General features: G+C 38.4%; 2 long non-coding RNA genes across 4 annotated transcripts; one reads left to right on the plus strand and one right to left on the minus strand.

Moving 5' to 3' along the window:
* Positions 1 to 1,335: 1,335 nt before the first annotated feature.
* LOC141276753 (uncharacterized) lies at positions 1,336 to 7,468 on the minus strand. 2 transcript variants are annotated; one of them, XR_012326743.1, is made up of 5 exons: positions 7,397 to 7,468; positions 6,453 to 6,551; positions 3,334 to 3,413; positions 2,641 to 2,732; positions 1,336 to 1,454 (listed from the first exon to the last, which is right to left on the minus strand). It is a non-coding gene; the product is annotated as an uncharacterized lncRNA (long non-coding RNA). The 2 variants fall into 2 exon arrangements; XR_012326744.1 differs by lacking the exons at positions 1,336 to 1,454; positions 2,641 to 2,732 and having other exon boundaries at positions 3,347 to 3,379.
* An 889-nt stretch (positions 7,469 to 8,357) lies between these two features.
* Positions 8,358 to 16,357, plus strand: LOC141276754 (uncharacterized). 2 transcript variants are annotated; one of them, XR_012326745.1, is made up of 4 exons: positions 8,358 to 8,458; positions 9,912 to 10,031; positions 11,554 to 11,624; positions 16,101 to 16,357. It is a non-coding gene; the product is annotated as an uncharacterized lncRNA (long non-coding RNA). The 2 variants fall into 2 exon arrangements; XR_012326746.1 differs by having other exon boundaries at positions 16,123 to 16,357.
* The last annotated feature ends 6,456 nt before the right edge of the window (positions 16,358 to 22,813 follow it).

Consider the following 22,813-nt stretch of genomic DNA (forward strand, 5'->3'; position numbering starts at 1 on the left):
GCTCTTTCTTTTTTTTTCTTTTTTTTTTTTACAAATGCAATATGTGAAAAATGGTACCTCTTTAAATTTATATTTCTTTGATAATTTTAACCTAATATCTTTATATATTTGCTAATTTTATTTCCTCTTTTGTCAATTGATTGTACCTACCTTATTTGTATTTCTCTTCATTTTCTGTATTAATGATGACAAAGCATTATAAATTATATACTAATTCCAAATGTATATATTTAGAATTTTTTCTTTAATAAATATTTACAATTTTATTAAATATTTAGCAATCGAGTAAACATTTAGATTTTTTCTTTCTTGGAATGCATATTAGGTAATCTTAGCAGATACTTTTGGTGCTCTGCCCAGATTCCTTTAAATCCTTTTACCATTTTTGTGTGACCCTCCTCTGGTTGCCATGTGTTTTTGCTCTGGGTGGAGATACTGTTACTCTTCCTTGGGAGACAAGCCTCAAGGTACCAGAACCTCCTTGACTGAACACACAGGGAATCTGAAATCTCTGGGAATTTACATTCCCATCAGGGGTGCTGTTAACATGAAACCAGAGTTAGTCCACTTGTTTCTGGTTGGGACAAACTCTGGACCTAATTTACATTCCCATTTCTCCTACAGAATTTGGCTGACACCTTTTTTTCTGTGAGACTTGCTAGGTTCTTCCCTTTTCTGTTCCTGCTTCCTCCATTCCCTAACTAATCCTCCCTAGGACTGCACACAAATCTTCCTGGCTGTATGATTTATGACAGTAATGTTTTACTGTAAAGAGCGAAGAGAAAGAATGCTTTGGAAAAAGGTAAATTGTGGGAAATCAAAAGAATTAAAGCTACAAAAAACCTTTACACATTAACCTTCGAACATCAAGTGAAACTCATCCTTTATTTTTCAGATATGAAAGCTAATGTGGACTAAAAGAGAGCATGTGGTTTTTGCCTAAGGACACACATGCTGGGCTAGTACTAATATTTTATTTGGCCACTTACAGGGGATCAGCTTAGTACAGGATCCTGGAGACATACTGATTTGAATGAAGACTGGTTCTATTACTATGATCTATGTCATGATCTATGGTTCTATTACTATGATCTATGTCATGATCTATGTCATTTACCTAAACTTCTCTGCTTCAACCACCTTGACTATAAAACTACTTTATATAGTTAATGTCATTATTAAATGAAATAATACGTACTAAGGGATTAGAACAGTTACTGACTAATCATTACTGGAGAAAAAAAGCTACTTAATTCAATATTCTTTATATCATGTAAACTTGGGCTAATTAGTTTAAAATGTTATTGCAAGTTAACATTTCACAGAGTACTTTAATGTAAGTTCCTTTTATTCTCACAAAAACTTTTATATTTCAGAAGAGGAAGTTGAGGCTTCAAATGGAACCATCTTGATATCTTGCGACCTGGTAGAGTTATCATTCCCCCGTATCTCAGCTACAAATGACAACAAGCCACAAAGAACATAAAACACCAAGATACAGAAGGCAAGTGATGCCTTCTATGACAGATCCTAGGACAAACTTATTGGCACAACCTGGGACATCAGTAATGCTAAGTACAGGTCAGGTAGGCCACTGCAACCCAAGCAATGGACAATTGGGTGGTTATGCTCAGAAAATGTATTACAAGGTCCATGAATTCCTCTTAGAAAATGAAGGGAAAGCTGGAATAATCTGACAACCAGATAATTCATTCTATGAGGGAGAAGAGACACAATGCGGATTCCTGTGTTTGTGAAGATGTCTGTGAAGCCAAGCCTGGGTAGTTTTTAATGAGATTCAGCGGATGCATCTCACATGAAAATTGAATATATGACCATACAATGTCCATTACAAAAAAGCACTGTCATAGGAACTAGAGAGTGGAAATAAGTACATTTTCCTTAGATACCCTGTCAATCCAAACTGAGATTGCTTTAACATTCAAAACCTGATTGAGGCCCAGTAATATGCCTGTTAAGAGTACCTGACTGCCAGATCCCCATTGTGTGAAATAGCAGCAAATGAACGCTGGAAGAAATGTTAACTTGCAGCCAGAAACAACACCAAATTGCCATTTCTAATGCTCAGGAAAGCCTAGTTCATGTAAGTTCTCAAACGACAGATTTTCATGGAATCATGAGCTGTGTTGCATTATACAATTTTCCTTTCGTTTTCACTTTATTTATTTATTTTTGCTTTCATGTTAAAGATTTGGCTCATAAATAATACGTAAAGATGGAACAAAATTTTACCTGAAGGCTTCACTATCCAATAAGAAAATGCTACTGAGGACTTTCGTGGTAGCTGGGGAGGACATCTTTCTCACAAATATATGATGACGGGGCTGCCATATTCTAGGGGAAAGATGCTTTCCTGACTTCCTATTAGTCAAAATCCACGCAATTTAAAAATAATTCAAAGATGGCGGGTAGATCTTTTCAGCAGCTAAAATTGCACAGCCATGTTGCAACAGGGTGAATACAACTTACAGTTCACTCAATTCCTCAGCTTTGTAATTATGTAATTCTAAATGAAATTTTAATTGTATAAATTCACATTACTTCACATTTTGTGCCTACATTAAGGCTTTATTACTATTTTATATAGTATTATTTTGAATGTGCAAAAAATGTACTCACCCTTTATTAGGTAACTGTAGTCAGCATTAACCACAGGAGGCAATTTTTAGGATGCATTCAAGGCTTTCTCTCCAAACCTTGATCCCTCTTCTCTCACCACATAAAAGAAGGAGATTTTTATAGTTCAAGGATAAGTTATAGTTCAAGCTATTTTTATAGCTCAAGCACAATAAATCAGATATGAAGGGAAGGGAGAGGAAAGTGTCAAGGATGACCACTAGATTTCTGGTTTGGCTACCTGTTTATATGATGGTGCCTTCCTTGAGAATAGGGATATTGGAGGAAAACTACATTTGTGGAGTTCATAAATTTGGTTGAGGGAATATTGAGTTGGAAAGGCCTATGGAGCAGTATAGTAAGTAGGAGCAGTATAGTAAGTTGGATATAAAAGTCTGTGGTTCACAAAAAGTGTAAACATGTATATAAACTAAGAGTGCCAAATTAATGTTTTATTTGCGTTTATTATGTTTGGCATTATTCTTATACTCGAAAATGTGTCCTTGAAAAATAAAGGAATGAAAATTCTGAACATGCCAAGATCCACGTGAAAATTCCTCTCAATATAAATCAAATATGACTTTGTTGAAAAACAAATAGACTTTAATGGGACAAAATTTGCCTTCAAATTCTCAGGGACTCGGAGGTCTCAGAAGACAGACTATCACCTGAGTGAAGATTATGTACAATACGTACAATTCATCCACAGGCATTGCATCCTCGCGGAGTTATGTCAAAACATCTGAAGTACAAAACAATTTCTTATCAAATATATCCTGAGCCATACGGAAAACAAAAATAAAACCAAAGTTTATTCCTCTAACCAAAAATGTTATTTTTATTGTTTAAAATGTTATTTTTATAGTTTAAGTTAGAGTCTGTCTATAGAAAATTTGGGAGATTTAAAGACTGTCTTATACTTTGTAGTCATATATTTTTAAGAACTGAAATTATAGTTTAAAGTATTTTATTTCTAAGCATTGCTCTGTCAAAAAAGAAAGTTATACCGTCTCAAAAATTTTCAACTTGTATACAACAGTCGTTATGATAGTTGGTATTTTCCTAAGTGACACTTTTTAAAATAAGTTAAGTCCCATCTTAACCCTGTTCTCTCTGTAGTGGCTTTTGTTCATAACCCATGTTAAAATAAAGCTACTTCATTTCTGTTGATGTGTGATGCTAACTCAGCCCTTCCAACCTGTGATTCTCTTTCTAGTATCAACTCTGTTCTCTGCCAAGTGATTTATAAGCATAAGCCTAGAAATCTAGACTCAGATTATGACCATTTGCAAGGCTAGTAACTTCGATAGTGGGACCTAGTGCACTAAATCAAAGCACAGAAGTGCAAGTATTTGCCTGACTGGACAGGGAGTTTTATAAATGCTGTATAATCACGGTGCCAAATAAGAAGATAAATGATTCGGTGTAAGCCAAATGTTACATTTTTGTTTGTCTTGAATATAAATACATGTCTGGGAGAGTAAGAGAAGTATGTTAGAAATAACTCCAAACAAAGGAGTGAGCTTGAATTCCAGCTCTGTTTCACACGAAGTGTGAAGCTGTGGGCAAAGAGATTGCATGTCTTTGAATTTAAGATCCTCATCTGTAAAAGGGGATAATCATGCTTTCCCCAGGTGATCATTGGGAAGACCAAATTTCATAAGCCTGACCTGTGCTCCCTTCGGCATGTTTGTGTGAGGATAAAATACCATGAAAATAATGGTTCCAGGAAAGACAATGTTTATAACAAATGTATTTTAGGTAAGTCATTAGGGGGGAAGAAATAGAGTCACAGGAACCATTACAAAGGTGACCCCTCACTCACTCCTCTGGAACTGCAGTTCCTTTCAAATTCTTCCAAAAAGATGTGTCACATATACAGGCATGTATCGTGTTAGATTAAATGCCTTTCAGATCCAGGGACAGAAATTCTTCTGCCTCCTTTCATGAATGAAGGTGCAAAAAATATCAAAGTGGCTCCGTCTTTAGGGAAACACATTTCTATAGGAATTCTTGTCCTTCATCCAAAGACAGTTTGTGTGGAAATACTCTAGAGACTGTATACCATTACATTCTCAGTCTGGCCCCTTCCCTCCAAAATTGGCCCATTATCTTTGCATGAAATCTGTGCATCTTGACCCTCTCATCCCTCCTGCTCACAGTAGGACACTTGATCCCTTTTGTAAATGAACAGAAGGTGGATTTTTTTTTTTTCTTCAATACCTGAGACCTGGAGTGAACAGTGCTTAGTTTTCAAGCTGTATCTTCTGGCACATATATAAAGCATCCCTGTCCATGCTGAAAATGGCTAATTATGACATCACTTTAATGATTTAGTTATAAGACTTCCCTATGAAACCCCCTTGCAACAAGAACATTTTCTCTCCTCAGCCATTAACAGCCATTCTTTATAAGAGATATAGCCAATATTTCTTCACTTGGCCTTATAGTATGGGAGAGAAAGGCTAAATTGTTATCTGTTGGGTCTTAATCTAAAAATAATTATTTTTTAGTTTTCTCTCCTCTTCTTGATAGACATGTAAAGAACAAATTTCTCTAGTATTTAATCCTATTTTTTTGTTTTCTAAGAATTTGGTCTTTTCTGGAATCTGTCATACATCCTTTTTCTCCTTGAAAACTAACAACTCATAGATAAATCTTGTCTTCAATTGCAGAAGCTTCCCATGGTCTTTATTATCTGATACATTTAATCTCCTTAATATTGTGCATGCTGACTTAAGCCATTAAGTCAAATGATCCAACAGTGCACGGCGGGTCTGGGTTTAGCACAAGAAAGCAGAAGCACTTTCATTGGTGATAATGATCTAAGGACCCCCTTTCTCTCATCTTTTATTCCTACTTCTATCCTAGTCTACTCATCCCTGAGTAGACTAATTCCATTTTGCAATTTGTAATCGTTCCCTGCTCTTCTTTTTTCTTGCGGTACGCGGGCCTCTCACTGTTGTGGCCCCTCCCATTGCGGAGCACAGGCTCCGGACGCGCAGGCGCAGCGGCCATGGCTCACGGGCCCAGCCGCTCTGCGGCATGTGGGATCTTCCCGGACCGGGGCACGAACCCGTGTCCCCTCCACCAGCAGGCGGACTCTCAACCACTGCGCCACCAGGGAAGCCCCCCTGCTCTTCTTTTTGCTGACTTGATCTTGCCCCACTCCTGGGATTTTTTTTTTTACTATTTCTATTGCTTCTTTCCACTTCTGACTTCTTTAAGCAGCATCACCTGCCAGAGTGTCAGTTCCCCGGTGTTTAAATTCCCATCTGGAGAAGCATTCCAGCTGGATTTGCTGGACATTATTGAACTCTTGCTCTGTTACTTTAATAGTCTTATTTCACATTTTTTAAAATTGTATGCTGCCCAACTTTTTTAGAGGTAGGCAGCAAATAAGTAATAAAACATTTACTTTGAACATCAAATTCTTGAGCCAAAAATCACCCATCTAAATTCTAGTACAGGGCTTCCCTGGTGGCGCAGCGGTTGAGAATCTGCCTGCCAATGCAGGGGACGTGGGTTCGAGCCCTGGTCTGGGAAGATCCCACATAGAGCAACTGGGCCCGTGGGCCACAACTACTGAGCCTGCGCGTCTGCAGCCTGTGCTCCACAACAAGAGAGGCTACGACAGTGAGAGGCCTGCACACCGCAATGAAGAGTGGCCCCCACTCGCCGCAACTAGAGAAAGCCCTCGCACAGAAACGAACACCCAACACAGCCAAAAATAAAAATAAATAAATAAATTTAAATTCTAGTACAACTATGTCAAACTCTACCAATCAACATGTAAATAAAGAAAGATCACTAACTTAGAGAATGACAAGTTTGGAGAATGGAATGTTCACGAAATCACTCTCTTCTCCCTGCGGAGTTCAAAGGCCTGTTATTCTTTTAGGATGGCCTTTTTCCTTCAGGCCAGAAAGAAAAAAAAAAAAAAAAAAAAGCAGTGTTTAGTATAACAAAATCTCATGACAAGGAAATAAGGAAAAGCCCACAGAATTTATTATCGTATGGTAATACATTTGTGTACAGTGTACGCATGCAACTACACAGTACTAATTGGGAGTGATTGGAGAGGACTCCATTCCACTTGAATTTCAAAACTTTCAGATAATGAAAGAGTTTCAAAGAAATATAATTTTTATCATAATAAATACATTCACTGACACAAACTACTGGTAAATTGCTGCCAAACTGATTTCCTGCCAGACTTGATTTAATAATTAAAACATTCCTTATATTTAAATGTGTCTTTAAAACAACCAGGAAGATGAATAAAACAGCATATTTTCCTCAAACAATTCATAGTCCAGAAAGCAGAGAGAGAAAATTCTACATAAGCACACCAGCAGGGACAAAAGCTTGAGAGAGACAGCTGCCACAAGTGAGGAGCACACAGAATTCTATAAAAAGCCCAAGGAAAGTGACCTAACTTGCATGGGAGCTTCAAACTTACAGTAGGCTGCATAGTCCTTGCACAATAAATGTTTGATTTCAGTCGCAACTTTGTGTTGTGTGTCAAAGTGTTAGGAAAGAGTTGGAAAGGGACTCAGAATTTTCTGTTTCAAAAATTCTCATTTTACAGATAAAAAGAGTTTTGAGATCAGCTCTGAAAATGGAGAGATGAAGAGGAAAAAGAAAGAATTCCAGGTAAATAAAAGAACTCAAGCAGAAGTAAATATGGAAAATAGAGATGAGAATTATTAGAGTTTTGAGGAAACAGGTCTTATGAGAACAGACATATTTTAAACACCTCGACTTTACGGGTTTCCTATGTCTTCTGATTCATCTTTGTAACCCGACACGAACAGTTTCAGTGAACTGGAGGAAACAAGCTGCTACTAATTTTATGTCAAGTTGGAATGCTTTAAAAAGGTATGTTGAGGCCACACCGTGGAATTCTGGTTTCATAGTCCATTGTGACATCAGTTACCACCACATTCTACTCATTGTTCATATTGGCTGAACTGGTCCAACCTGAGCTTTTAGGATGGCAATTGGTATTCATTCATTCATTCATTCATTCAGTAACTGACATCTACTACGTAGTGGGCCTTTAACTAGGTACCGGGATAAAAACCAGTGAAATTAATAATTAAAATAATTCCAATCTTTAATTTGGATCTGTCAAAAAATCTTCATAATATTAAAATAAACTTGAAAACACTCATCTCTTTCTCTCCTTCACAGTTTCCTCTCACTTAAGGCTGCTCAAGAGCTAATGACTCACCACCACTCTAAAGCTCTCCCCCATCCCTGAAGCACCCACTCCATCCCTGCCTCTTTATTCCCACCTCTTTCCCCCAACCCTCTCAGATCTGTACCATAAAGATTCACTTAGCCTCATTGTCTTTCAGCTTTTTCTCTTTTCCCATTTCTCAGGCTGAGTCCTCCTTTGTTCATTTTTTTGGATACATCTGAAAGTTCTAAAATCCATTTTTGTAGAAAGCCACACATCTTAGAGGGTGGGGAAGATGAAGAGTCAAAATAGGCAAAGATAACATTGCCCTGAGGGATTGGAGGGAGGAGGTATGGCTACAGCACCGCGAGTCCCATTTTCCTTTCTCCCTCCCTTCCTCCTTTACTTCCTTCCTTTCATCTATATATGTTTTACCATGTCATAATGTTCTCCCGATCAATCTTTGATGACTCTCTTCCTATCTCTTTCTCTCACACACACACACACACACACACACACACACACACACACAGAAATATAATGTGGCTCATTGAAGTTACCCTTATTTCTATGAGAGCACACTTCTTTATGAGAATGCATGTAAATAATGTTAGATGCCTTTGAAGATACTACCAGGTATGGTTTGTTTATAATCTTATAAAAATCTTTTATATCTTTTTTAAAAACTTGAAATCGGTGGCTGACTGGCTTCCTGGAGAACAGACAGAACACCATCAGCACCTCCCACTCAGAATCTCTATGCATTAACCTGCTCAAGGTTATGTGCTTACCAGTTGACAACCCTCCCAGTTTCCAGCTGCCACTAGATGTCCCTCCTAGCCAATGCTGAAATGCAATCACACTTTCCATCCTTCCTGGGGTCTCTGAAGTGTAAGTGGCTAGATGCGTAGGTGCACCTGACCAGCTCCACCACAGTGATAGCAGATTAGAAGGGGCTATTTCCAACCTGGTCTTGATTCTGCCTCTGGGAACGTTTGTACGGCTCTGATGGGTATCGAGGAACTTGTTTATTCATACTAAATCAGACATGGCTTTTTGGTGATGTTTCTTTAAGAGAGTCGTATCTGCTTTATTTCAGTTCTCTCATGTCCTCATAGTGCCTCAGGTCTGAGCTTTATTACTCATCCCTGCTTCCCAGTCACTACATCTACCTTTGTCCCACGCCTGGCTTGATTTTATAAATGGGAAAACTTTGAAGTTCTCTGGAGTAATAATGTAGTCCAATATAGTTTATTGAATGACATGGCAGATATACCCTCTGGTAACCCATGATGAGTCACACCCCTGTGTCATCCTCTCCCCTTCTGTGCTGTGGAATCTGGGACTTTCTTCTAACCGATACAATATGGCAAAGGTGATGGGGTGTCACTCTCAGGGTAGGGTAAAGATGAAAGGATTTTACAGATATAATTAAGGTTCCTAACCTGTTGGTTTTGAGTTAATTAAAAGGGAGATTATCTTGGGTGGGCCTGACCTAGTCAGGTAGGCTTTTTTTTGTATTTATAGCTTTATTTTAAAATAACGATAATAAACTCATGACGTGGTAACATTTAACACATTATTTTTTTCCCAAAATCAAAACGAACAGATAAGTCAACTGGCATTGTTGCATTTTTTTTTACAGCTCTTTTTTCTCTCTCGCTAAGCAGAAGACAAGGCAGAAGTGTTTTTCATAGTTTTTTGGTAATGGTGGATATTCTTTGATACTGTTCCAAAACTCAACCAACGGTTGTCTTTTAAAGACTAGTTGCAATGTAGAATCTGAAACCATTATCAATGAACTTTTCATAATCTACTTTGGATGATCTTTTATCCATTGATGAATTTGTGAGAGCAAAAAGATATTAGTCTTTGGAAAATACTGATTCACTGAGCTATATAGATCTTCCAAATGTTGCCTAATTTCATTATGTAATATCTAGAAACCACATTTGTTAATATCACTAAGAGTATTCAGGCCTTCCCTGAAGTTAGGGGCTCCAAGTAGCAGAGACCTTCATTCATATTCTCTCTCTCTCTCTCCCTCTCCCTCTCTCCCTCTCTCATTCATTCACTTGGATGAATCAAGCTGCCATGAAATCTGAAGTTGTATGACCCTGAGCTCTGCCAACAACCTGAAGGAGCTTAGAAGTGGATCCTTCCCCAGTCAAACCTCCAGATGGGAACAGAGTCTAACCAACACCTTGATGTGAGTCTTGTAAGAGTCTGAGCTCAGGACCCACCTCACTTGTGCCCAGACTCCTGACCCACTGAAACTGTGAGACAAGAAATGACAAATGTTTTAAGCTACTAAATGTGTGGTAATTTGTTATGCCAAAAGTAACATAACTACTCCTATTAAATGCACTCAAACATATTCAACCTAGCTGCTTGTGAGTAGCCAGAAGTTTTATCCTGCACCCCATCCAAATATTATGCATTCTTCCTGTTTTTTAGCCCAAGTACAAAAATACAGAACACTTATTCCTGTTACTGTCATAAAGTTATTTTTTGGCATTAGAATTCCATTACTATCATGAATTCATTTCAGTATTCTTCAGAAAAATTTCAGTCTTATGGCTCCTGAAAGATTTTTGCATATAAGCAATGACATTTCTTCCTCTCTGAGCCTGAGCCTCTTTACCACTGTTCTATGGATTAGACAGTTTTTGTTTGTTTGTTTGGCAGCAACACCTAATCCCAACAATAAACTGCAAGTTTTCTTTGTAGCTTTGCAGGTTGGCTACCTCATCGTGCTACAGGTTGTGAATGGGACTCAGGTTCTAGGACCATCAGTCTTGCTGTGTTCTTCTCAAAGTGGACAGCATGTGTGGAGGAGAGAAAAAGTACACATGAGTGTCGCTTAACATCTTCACTCAGTGGTGGCACTCGATTTCTCAGAGTGCTGTGGACTGAATTATGCCTCCACCCATTCTCATGTAGAAGCCCTAACCCCCAATGTGACAATATTTGGAGACGGGGACTCTGGAATATGATTATGTCGTAAGGGTGGAGCCTTCATGATGGGATTAATGCCCTTATGACACCAGACATGAGATACCTTTCTCCCTGTTTCTCTGTCCCTCTCTGCCATGTGAGGACACAGTAAGAAGGCAGCCATATGCAAGCCAGGAAGAGTTCTCACCAGAACTGAACCATGCCGGCACTCCCTTCTCAGACTTCTTGCCCCCAGAGCTAGAGAGAGAGAGAGAGCTAGAGAGAGAGAGAGCGCTAGAGAGAGCTAGAGAGAGACAGAGAGAGCTAGAGAGAGACAGAGAGACAGAGGCAGAGAGAGCTAGAGAGAGAGAGAGAGCTTGAGAGAGAGAAGGGGGGAGAGAGAGAGAGAGAGGAGAGCTAGAGAGAGAGAAAGAAAGAAAGAAGAAAGAAAGAAAGAAAGAAAGAAAAAGAAAGAAAGAAAGAAAAAGAAAGAAAGAAAGGAAGGAAGAAAGAAAGGGAAAGAGAAATAAATTTCTGCTGTTTAAGCCACCCAGCCTCAGGTACTTTGCTGTGGTAGCCAGAGCTAAGACACAGAGCAAGCTACATGGCAAAACCCAAAGCAAGCAGAGAAGTATATTCCATCCCACTGGCGTGGGAGAGAGGAGGAGTATATTTGTTAATAATACGATGAATGGTATTACAGATGTTGAGATCATGTTAAGCCCTTGGCATGCTACCTATCACTAATGTCTTAACTTTAAAGTTACAAGTAACCCATATCATCATCATTCCAGAGTCTGTTTAACTGATAAATTATCTGATCTTGATCATGGAAGCAAAGCAGAAGTCTTGAACAGATAAACAGGTAAGACCTTCTCTTGATATCCATGTGATATCAATTGAAGTTTGGAAAAATAAAACAAAACAAACCATACACTTCAGCTTTACAGTTCATGATGTGTAAGGTACTTTGCTGAGTTTTGCCTAAGTTATAGAGAACATACACAAGTTTGTGTATTTGGTTAAAATTTTAAGAAATAAATAGGGCCTTTTTACAAACTATGAAAATCGTACTAGGCTATCATCCTCTCAGGAACTCTTCAACATTTTTGCATAATTTCTGATTTGATGGACTCATCCTCATCAGTTTCATTGTTCCAACAGCTTAACATTCAGGATGAAAATACACTTTGACTCACATTTACAGTGATGACTTCCATCCTGACTGAGTATAGCTGGGTACTGGAGCTGAAATCCTGCATGTTAGTCCCACAACATGTTACCCTAGGAAACCAAAAAGATGATTCAGCCCCAGAATGATGTTATTTTGAGGAAACATAGTTTACCACCCAAAAGTATTTAAAGAAACATACAATTCTTTACTTTTGCTTCTCAAAGGACATCAGAGGGATTTCCTATATTAACTTTAGTCACATAAGCTTATACCAAACTATTTTCCTCTCTACCATCTGAATAACTCTCAGATGGTCTGGTTCACTTCTCTTCAACCTTCAGTATCTATGTCCCTATTACACTCTCATGACTCACCTACTTTTTCCTTATGCAGATTAACCTGTCCTCTCTTGTAGGAAAGTAGCATCCTTGCCCTTGAGGATGGGCAGAAATACGGAGCAAATAGGGCTACAGGCGCATCATTATTTTAGTTGACTCAGGGTGTCTGTGAACATACTCATGTTCACAGTCCTAAGCACTGAGTTTTAAGACCTAATTGGCCATTTCTTATAATCTCAGAAACCAAATTCTGGAAGAGACTTTATTTATTTTTAAATATGTTCTACTTTCCATTTTTTTTTTTAAGATTTATTATTTATTTATTTAGTTTATTTTTTTGGCTGCATCAGGTCTTAGTTGCGGCACCTGGGATTTTTCGTTGTGGCACATGGGCTCCTCTCTAGTTGTGGTGTGCAGGTTTTTCTCTCTCTAGTTGTCACGGGCTCCAAGGCGCAGGTGCTCTGTAGTTGTGGCACACAGGTTCCAGAGTGCAAGGGCTCTGTAGTTTGCGGCACGCAGGCTCTCTAGTTGAGGCGAGCGGGTTCAGTAGTTGTGGCGTGCGGACTTAGTTGCCCCGCGGCAGGTGGGATCTTAGTTCCCAGACCAGGGATAGAACCTGCGTCCCCTGCATTGTAAGGTGGATTCTTTACCACTGGACCACCAGGGAAGTTCCCGTAAGAGACTTTAAAGTTGTCTAGTCAGATCCCCATTGTATATCTCAATGTGCTCTGCCATAATATCAGCTAAGGAAATGAGGCTTAACCACCACCAGCAACACAAAACTAGATGTAGAGACATCTGGAGTCAGACTGTTTCATTATCTGTTTGGTTTGCTCTAAAGAAACGTCCAGCATGTATTCAGAGCTGACATCATCTCAGTGTAAGTTCTACCAACAATCCTAAAAGTATCACTTAAGAATATATTACCAATTTCTCTTCTATCTGACAGTCCTTTAAATATTTGAAGATGACTCACACGTATAATCGGACTGAATAATATTATTTCAAATGCTCTTGTATGGACTTAAGTGCCCTCATCATCATGATTGTCCTACATCAAAGCGATATTTTTCTGTAATTTTCATTGTTTGCCCTAGACTCTAGTAGTCTGGCAAGCAGAGTGTAGAAGGGGATCCATTAGGTCCATGTCCCCATACACTAGAGTCTCATTAATTCAGTTTAAACTTCAAAGAATTTTGGGAGGGAGAATAACATGGTTTTGTAAGAGCTCCAACTTGGAGTCAGACTACCTGGGTTCACAGGCAGAGTCAGTCACTTACTAGCTGTGCGCCTGGTTTCTTCATCAATAAATCTATTCAATGCAATTGTATGGGTTTTGCAAGATTTCAGTAAGATAATGCTCACAGAGAACATGCAAAATATCTGGCACAAAATAACAGCTCAGCCAGTATTAATTATTACTATTATTGTTACTCTGAAAACTCCCAGTTTTAGAACTTATAATCGACTAAATCTCCCAGCAACAGACCTTATAGTCCACATTTTAAAATACTGTTATTGCCTCTTTATCATGTCACATTTATGGGTAATTCTGCTTATTCAGTGACTTACATTGCCAAATTAAACCAAAGATCTCTCTGCCACAATGTCATTTGGTATCAAAGGCATCTATTCAAACGTGGACATTACCTTTGAAGAGCTAAAATTTGATCTCTTTGCATAGAACAGCATAAAAAGAGTAGCAGCAATAATAGCACCATTTATTGAGTGTTTTCTATGTGCCAGGCTTACACACAGACACACACAGACACACAGACAGACAGACAGACACACACATTATCTTGTTCTTGGTTTTCCCATCAATAATCTGAGAATAATGATCCTAACAGTGATAGTAATAGCAGCAGCTGCTCCACTTCCTTAGTCACAGGGACATTTGAGGGATAAAAAGACAATATCTGGATGTGTCTTTCCCAGGATCTGCCACATTTGCCAGCAGGATTTGCATTCGTGATTAGAACTGTTTCACAGGCAATTTCTTTCCCCATTGAAAACATTCCCACAAGGCCATTCCAAATATCAGCTCAGCTTCCATTTGGCAAATACATCACAACTCATAACATTTCTATAGAATTTTAATATTAAAAAGTGCTTTCATAAACATTATCTCATTTAAGCCTCAGTAAAGCCCTACAGCAAGGAACCTGTAAAGAGCTTAACAACACTTATAGTAAAGCATGCGTGGTCACCCATCAGTTGATGGAATTAAGGCTTGAATTCATATCCTTATGCTCTCTAGAATCTTCTCATCCCATTATTCAGGGTCTCTGAGAGCCTTGGCTTGGGAACCCTGTGGCCCAACCAGGAATCCTGTTTCTACCACTCAGCCTGTGTGCGACCATGGGAAAGTCATGTGACCTCTCTTAGAATCTGCTTCCAGTTTGGAAATGGTCAAATTAACCTCCATCCCATAGAGTCTCTGTTGAAGGTGACTGTGGATAAAAGCACCCTGCAAACTTTCAAGCAGTTAACAGGTTCATGGGTGTTCATAACACAAATATAGAATGTGAGTGTAATGTCTTCCAGAGATTTAGGACTGATTTCCATACTGTTAGTGTGATAGTTACAGGATAATTATTGCTTTCCACAGTCTGACTCACCATTTTGAAGTATATGTCTAATAAAAATGTACAGACTACTTGTAGAGTCATTGATAAATATGTAAATACAAGACCTGACTTTATTTTTTAGTTTGAGAAGTCATTTCCAATATCTGTTAATTTCTTTGACTCATCTTATTTCTTCCCTATACTTTTGCAGATGAAGAAAAGCCAATAAAATAAGAGCATTGCTTTTGCCTCCTTACAAATCAATCTTGAATAAATATATAAAGTTGCATAGTTGCAGCAGGTGATTAGTGTTGTTTTGTATTTCCTTGATGCTATAATAATAAGGTATTTTATCTATGTCAGTTTCATTTTCATTTTGTAGATCATGGGTTTAGAAAAGATGTAACTATCAAATTATTTTAAAATTATAAGGTGTTATAAAATTTATTATTGTTATTATTATTATTTCCAAGATTGCTTCCTAGTTTAATAGGCCTTGCTTGGGAACCTCAGACTTAAAAGAAAAGTTAACATATGTCTTCTTCTGTAAAATTTGTTGATTCATTTATTCAAAAAGTTTTATATACTGAAGAAAAAACATCTAAGCATCAACCAACTAGTGCAATAGTTTTGATCAAGTAGTTCATCTGTACAATATGATTTATAGTGAATAAAGTAAAAACATTTTTTAAAAGTGCTTTGCAATTTTCAAAATGCCCTTATCATACACACATATTATCCACATACATAAAGCACACACACATATCAGGGAAAAATTATTGAATATCACAGTGTGAGAACTGGCTAGCTGTATTTGCCTTATATGGCAGTGCCGCTGGTAAAGTGCTTAGGATTTGTCCGATGCACCTCTTGTTTCTTAAGTCACAGTAAATGAGGCAAAACCTTAAATAACGCTTACCAATTCCACTAATCCCATTAAAGTTAATAAAGCAGGATTTCAAGATCTTTTGCACAACAAGCATCAGTTACAGCTAACCAAATATTACTGAGTAAAAAGAAAAAATGTGTTTGTTATTCAGTTTTCCAGGTCTTTCTCTTTCTTTAACTAATCAGTTTATTCTCTTCCAGTATAATCCATCCCATGGAATTAGAGTGAATCAGTTTAACACTTCAAGCAGATTACAGGATCAGTAGAATTAGCAGAAGGAAAGTCAGTGCATTTGCTGTTTTCGTTAATAACTAATGATGGAGGGGCTTCCCTGGTGGTGCAGTGGATGAGAATCTGCCTGCCAATGCAGGGAACATGGTTTCGATCCCCAGTTCGGGAAGATCCCACATGCCGCGGAGCAACTAAGCCTGTGCACCAAAACTGCTGATCCTGCACTCTAGAACCCACAAGCCACAACTGCTGAGCCCGCGCGTCACAACTACTGAAGCCGGTGTGCCTAGAGCCCATGCTCCACAACAAGAGAAGCCACCGCAGCGAGAAGCCTGAGCACCGCAATGAAGACTAGCCCCCGCTCGCCGCAAGTAGAGAAAGACTGCGTGCAGCAAAGAAGACCCAACACGGCCAAAAATAAATAAATTAAATAAAATTTCTTTAAATTAAAAAAACTAACTAATGATGGAAATGTAATGAGATATACAGCATAATAAGGCAGAGAACCACTAGGTTTAAATAAACTGAAGAGTGAAAAAATGTCTTAAAAAAAGCTATCCTGCTTTCTTTCTGTTTTTATGCTGAAATCTCTAACTTCATACATATTTTTCCCTCAACCCTCATACTACTTGGAGCAATCATCATTACTATCTCTGTTTTCTTTCACCCTAGACTTCTGAATCAGGAAGTTTTCCTCCTGACTGTCTCTGCATTCTCAGAATTTACTCATTCTCAAATTCCTTTACAATCCAGCTTCCAATAGTTTTCTCTCATTAAAATCACCAGCTTTTTACGTGGCCACAAAAAGCTCCTTTATGCTAAAACTATGATCTAGTTTCTATTCTCTTTCTCTTTGATCTCTATGGAGTTCTTTATTTTCCACATTTTTTCCCTTAGTATTTTTTACTCCCTTAGCTTAGCTTCCTTAGCTGTACCCTCTCTTTACTTTACACTCCTACCATCTTTTTTTTTTAACATCTTTATTGGAGTATAATTGCTTTACATTGTTGTGTTAGTTGCTGCTGTATAACAAAGTGAATCAGCTATACGTATACATATATCCCCATATCCCCTCCCTCTTGCATCTCCCTCCCACTCTCCCTATCCCACCCCTCTAGGTGGTCACAAAGCACCGAGCTGATCTCCCTGTGCTATGTGGCTGCTTCCCACTAGCTAGCTATTTTACATTTGGTAGTATATATAAGTCCATGCCACTCTCTCACTTTGTCCCAGCTTACCCTTCCCCCTCCCCGTGTCCTCAAGTCTATTCTCTATGTCTGCGTCTTTATTTGTGTCCTGTGCTTAGGTTCTTCAGAACCTTTTTTTCTTTTTTTTAAGATTCCATATATATATATGTTAGCATACAGTATTTGTTTTTCTCTTTCTGACTTATTTCACTCTATATGACAGATTCTAGGTCCATCTACCTCACTACAAATAACTCAATTTCGTTTCTTTTTATGGCTGAGTAATATTCCATTGTATATATGTGCCACATCTTCTTTATCCATTCATCTGTCAATGGACACTCAGGTTGCTTCCATGTCCTGGCTATTGTAAATAGTGCTGCAATGAACATTGTGGTACATGACTCTTTTTGAATTACGGTTTTCTCAGGGTATATGCCCAGTAGTGGGACTGCTGGGTCATATGGTACTTCTATTTTTAGTTTTTTAAGGAATCTCTATACTGTTCTCCTTAGTGGCTGTATCAATTTACATTCCCACCAACAGTGCAAGAGGGTTCCCTTTTCTCCACGCCCTCTCCAGAATTTATTGTTTGTAGACTTTTTGATGATGGCCATTCTGACCGGTGTGAGGTGATACCTCATTGTAGTTTTGATTTGCATTTCTCTAATGATTTAGTTCTCCTACCATCTTTTAATGTACTTCTTCTAGGCTTCTGGTCTGGTCCCTACCCCACAAATATATACCTCCACCAGAAATCAATTTTCAATTTTCTGCTTATAGAAGTCTATATACTCTTCCTGTGAGATTTCAGGCATCTATTAATTTTTTTCACTAGGTAATCATATTACATTGCTAACATGTTTAAGAATTGTGTTAAAAGCTATGGGATACAAAGATGAAAGTTTCCAAAAAAGAGCTTAATTATCAAATTACCACCAACATGATTATATTCTTTCAAATCTAAATATATTACTCTCACTTCTTTCCTGAGAATCAAAAGGTACTGTCTCCCTGGCCATCACTGCTATAGCTTCACTCTCAAAATAGACCTAAAAAAGAACTCATTCTCTTTCTTCCAACTTGTCTAATCCTCTGAACTCTGTTCTAAGATACAGCACTGTCCCTGTCACTCAAGCTTGATGTATTAAAGTCACTGTTGACCTTTTTCTCACATCCTCAACATACTTAAGTAGTTAGTAATTTCTATCAGCTATTTCTGAATCACAACTGTCGCATCTATTCCTTCCTTCTTAATTTTAGCGCTACTCCTCTATTGAGATCCCCTCACAAGAACTCAGAGCAATTACACCTGCAGTATCCAGTAGCTGCGCCCAAACCCAGCTCATCCCCTTCTTCTATTCTATTCTATTCTTTATTGCTAGAATTACCTAGATAAATAGTAATTAGAATCAATTTCTTCAAACCCTAATGATTCTCCACTGTTTAAATAATCACAGTTTTGGGGGGCCCTCCATGAGCTATCCACAGTCTACTTTCCCTTGCTCAAATCCAGCTGTTCTCTTTCATAAACTTGAAACTCATATTGAAGGCATTCTAGATCCTACCATTAAAATTCCATTCTCAGGTCTTATTCACATGCTGAGCCCCATGTTTGGAATATGCTTTCCTCCTCTCTGCTTTCTTGATCATATTGTTCAATCAAGATATACCAACTTGTCTTTTAGTAACTTATATATCATTTTTGCCAAATTTTACATCCTCTTTTTTTAAAAAAATATTTCTTTCTTTATTTGGCTGCACCAGGTGTTAGTTGTGGCATGCAGGATCTTTAGTTGCAGCCTGTGGTATCTAGTTCCCTGACCAGGGACCGAACCCAGGCCCCCTGCATTGGGAGCGTGGAGTCTTAGCCACTGGACCACCAGGGAAGTCCTCATACTTTTTTCTATTACACTTCAGCCATTGACTCTTTCCCATAACTGATGTCATACACTGCTTATTATTGTCACCATTTATTTGACCACTGCAATCATGGATTCTCAAACAGTTATTATACTTCAATCAAGAATTGTGGAATATAGAAAATGAAGAATATGCAATAAGCTAGACAGAAGATACAATAATAGCCCAGCCTCTCAGAAACAAATACAACCAACGTCTTTAGATGTCTCCAATATTTTTGCTCTACTATGCTTTCAACAATGTAAATATGTGATTCTCCATCTCCAGTTGGGCCGTAAGACTGCTGAAGGCTGGTCTAGGTTTTATTACCTTTGTTTCCTCAGTGCTTGACATCTAGAATGCACTCCATAAGGGTTGATTAATATTAAATACTGGATGACAATTACACACACAGCCAAAATTAAAATTATATATTCATTTTTGTGTAATGATCTTTAAACATTTATCCCAATAGTCAGTACATGTCATGACGGTAGGGGAATAGCAACTCTGTTTAGTACTGCCTACCTAACAGCTACCACAGTACCTGAAACATATCACACAATTGTTGAATAAAATAATGAATTAAAATCACACTCTAGAAGACATGTACTATAGAGGATTCAAACAGAAACCTCCTGTGAATCATCCATTTATATAGAATTATCTCTTTAAATATTACTGTCAGCTTATCATGTAGAATGTAGCCAATATAATATTTTAGATGATAGTAAATATTGTCATAGCCAATATTTTGGTTATGAGAGAGAGAAAGAGAAGAAAAGAAGCAAAATTTCCGTTTTGGGAGCTTCAAAACCCACCAAACGGATGATGTTATTAATTAGGCATTGGGGGGATATGATTGCATATACAATTCATTGATAGATATATACCAACAGTGTACAAATCAGATATACTAAGCAAGGAATATTTATGTTCCATTTTGTTCAAAACAGTAGAAATAATTATGAAATGGATGACATTAATATCTAGTGAAAGCATAATCCAACCCTTGTGTTAACAAGCCTCTTGTGGTCCTCATTGTCTCAGATTGTGCAACAGTAATGCCTTCCACTGCCCATCTCTTCCATGAGAATGGCCGGAGCCCAGGACAAGGCCAGTCATTGGGGTGCAATTCTAAGGGGAACAAAGCTGAGTGTCAAGAGCAAAGGGTTAATGCTTTCTCTGCAGGTTTATTTTCTCATGGTCAACTAGTTCATCCACTCCTTTTGGTCAGCCTCTCTTGGAACTCATGATTTTGTGTTCTTTACTGTCTCCATTGCTCGTGAAAGCCCACTGTAGCGACAATTTCACTTTTGTTTAAATCCTTAAGCCTTCCTGCACTAGGTAGAATGTCTTTGATATATACAGGCAGGTAACTCAGATTTTTAGGGTAAATTCTGGAGGTAATATCCAACAATTCCTCCCTGTAGTTTGACTGGCCTAGCACTGTCCTATCTGTATCTCCTCTGTGAGATACAGGATACAAGATACAGTGGTCCGCCCATGTCTCTGTGACTGCCTGTGGCCATGGTAGTTGGCTCGTCTGCTTGAGGACTGATACAGGATTAATTCCTGAGAGCTCACCATTTCTCACTCTTCACTAGGGAAAAGAATATCATGAGGTACTAGTGGGATGAGAGCAGCATGTGTAGGAAAACAGATGTCTGACTTCATCAGGCTTATTCGTGTGGGTGTCTGGGTGCATGTAATTGCACCTGTCAAAGAGGCTTGAAAACTGCCTATTATTTGATGCATACACCTCAGAACAGTGACGATCAGCAAAGAAAATTTGCTTTCCCAGAACAATAGCAGCAACAGCAGCAGCAACAATAACAGAAAACCAACCAAATTATTGTCAAGCCACTCCTAAATCAATGCATCTCAAACACTGTGATTACCTTTTTGTATAAAATTAATGTGAATTTTGGCCACAGCCATACTTTCCAAAACAATTATAAACCCAGGATGTCCGTAGGTAGAATAGGGCTAAAGCCTTATCTTAACTCAACCTCTTCATTTTGATGGGAAAAAAAGCCAGAGGTTTTAACTGGGGATGAGATTAGGCCAAACTTATGCAACTAGTCAGTGAAAGAGCTAATATTACACCTTGTTTCTTCTCTAAACCCAGAGATTTAGCCCCTTCACCAAATGGCTTTTTCCCCTTCCCAAATTATTCTAAATTCCAGTGGTCTTTCTCATTTAAATAACACATCAAAATTTAGGGACACATCAAAAATATCATACATTTTAAATGTCAATGTAGATGTCTCTCACACATGTATATGATATATCTATTATTATCTTTATTCAGTGTTCAATTTTATGCCCTAAATGCAAATCACTTATCATTTTCTCATGTGGCAGAACAAACAAGCAAATTACCTCAGAAACTAGTGCAAAGATATTTAGCTTTTCACAAATTAAATCTTTCTCTCTCTCTTTCTCATACACACACACACGCACACACACACACAAGGTTGTTGGTTGAAATTAATCCTCATTTTAATTTTCCAGGTCACTGAATATTTGTCCATAGCCTCCTGCTACTTCTCCTTGATTAAAAACTTCTTTCTCTGCTCGAATATTGCTTCAGTTTTCAGTACACATATATTTTGGATTTAGTCAAAGTTCAATTGCAGAGGCCTAGCAATTTGAATATTATATAAATGGAATGTGTATGTGAAATTTGGGGTAAATTCTGTGATAAACTCTTCTGCGGAGGTGAGACCTTCCCTTTTGCTCTGGCTGGAGTACCTGTAGGTTCTGCCATACATTGCATTCCAAGTGTGGAGGGTTTTAGTTAATTGGAGGCTTTTGTTTTGCTAAGAGGTAGGAAGGGCTAGGTTTATATATTAAATGGGACAGAAAAGAGAGAGAAGGTGTGATTTGCTCATGTTAAGAACTTTGAGGATGAAAGAATGAATATGTCTAATAAGGATTTTAAGTCTGTGCTGTGTGTTATACCTTTTCTTCCCCATCTACCCATGGGATAAATCTTCAGTAAAATATCCATATTTTAATGTGTTAAGGGTTTGAATCAGTTTTTGAGTTGTGCCAAGTGTTTGTCTTGTTTCAAGGTGAGTGGGGGAATAAGAATAGGAACAACCTATGCTTGCCCCGCCTTCCCTGCCCCACCTTCCCTGTCCCGCCCCGTGTGTGTGTGTGTGTGTGTGTGTGTGTGTGTGTGTGTGTGTGTGTGTGTGTGTGTGTGTGTGTGTGTGTGTGTGTGTGTGTGTATGTATCTGCAATGACCTGTATTAACCAAAATCTCAGAAATGGAGACCTGATTGAAATACAAAGATGCCTATTTGGGGTTTATTAGGACTGCAGCCTGCAGCCCAGGAGACACAGGTTCAAGAAGCACTTGGATTGTGTTCCACCCAACTACAAAATAGGGGAGGCTTATAAAGGCGAAAAGCATAAGGTTGGGACTTCCCTGGTGGTCCCGTGGATAAGACCCCGTGCTCCCAATGCAGGGGGCCTGGGTTTGATCCCTGGTCAGGGAACTAGATCCCACATGCCACAACTAAGAGCCCGCCTGCCACAACTAAATATCCCACATGCCGCAACGAAGATCCCATGTGCCTCAACTAAGACCCAGCACAGCCAAAAAAAAAAGCAAAGTTACAGTCAGTTACATGAGTTGTTTATCAAGAATTATAATTGGAGCTGGCGAGAAGTAAGGATGTTTGTTAAGTTAGGGTTGGTTAGGGTCTGAAATGGTTGCATAGTTACAAGGAGAGAACTTGAGACCATAAGG

The sequence above is a fragment of the Tursiops truncatus genome, chromosome 16 (genome assembly GCF_011762595.2).
Source record: "Tursiops truncatus isolate mTurTru1 chromosome 16, mTurTru1.mat.Y, whole genome shotgun sequence".
In the NCBI taxonomy this organism is placed as follows: Eukaryota; Metazoa; Chordata; class Mammalia; order Artiodactyla; family Delphinidae; genus Tursiops; species Tursiops truncatus.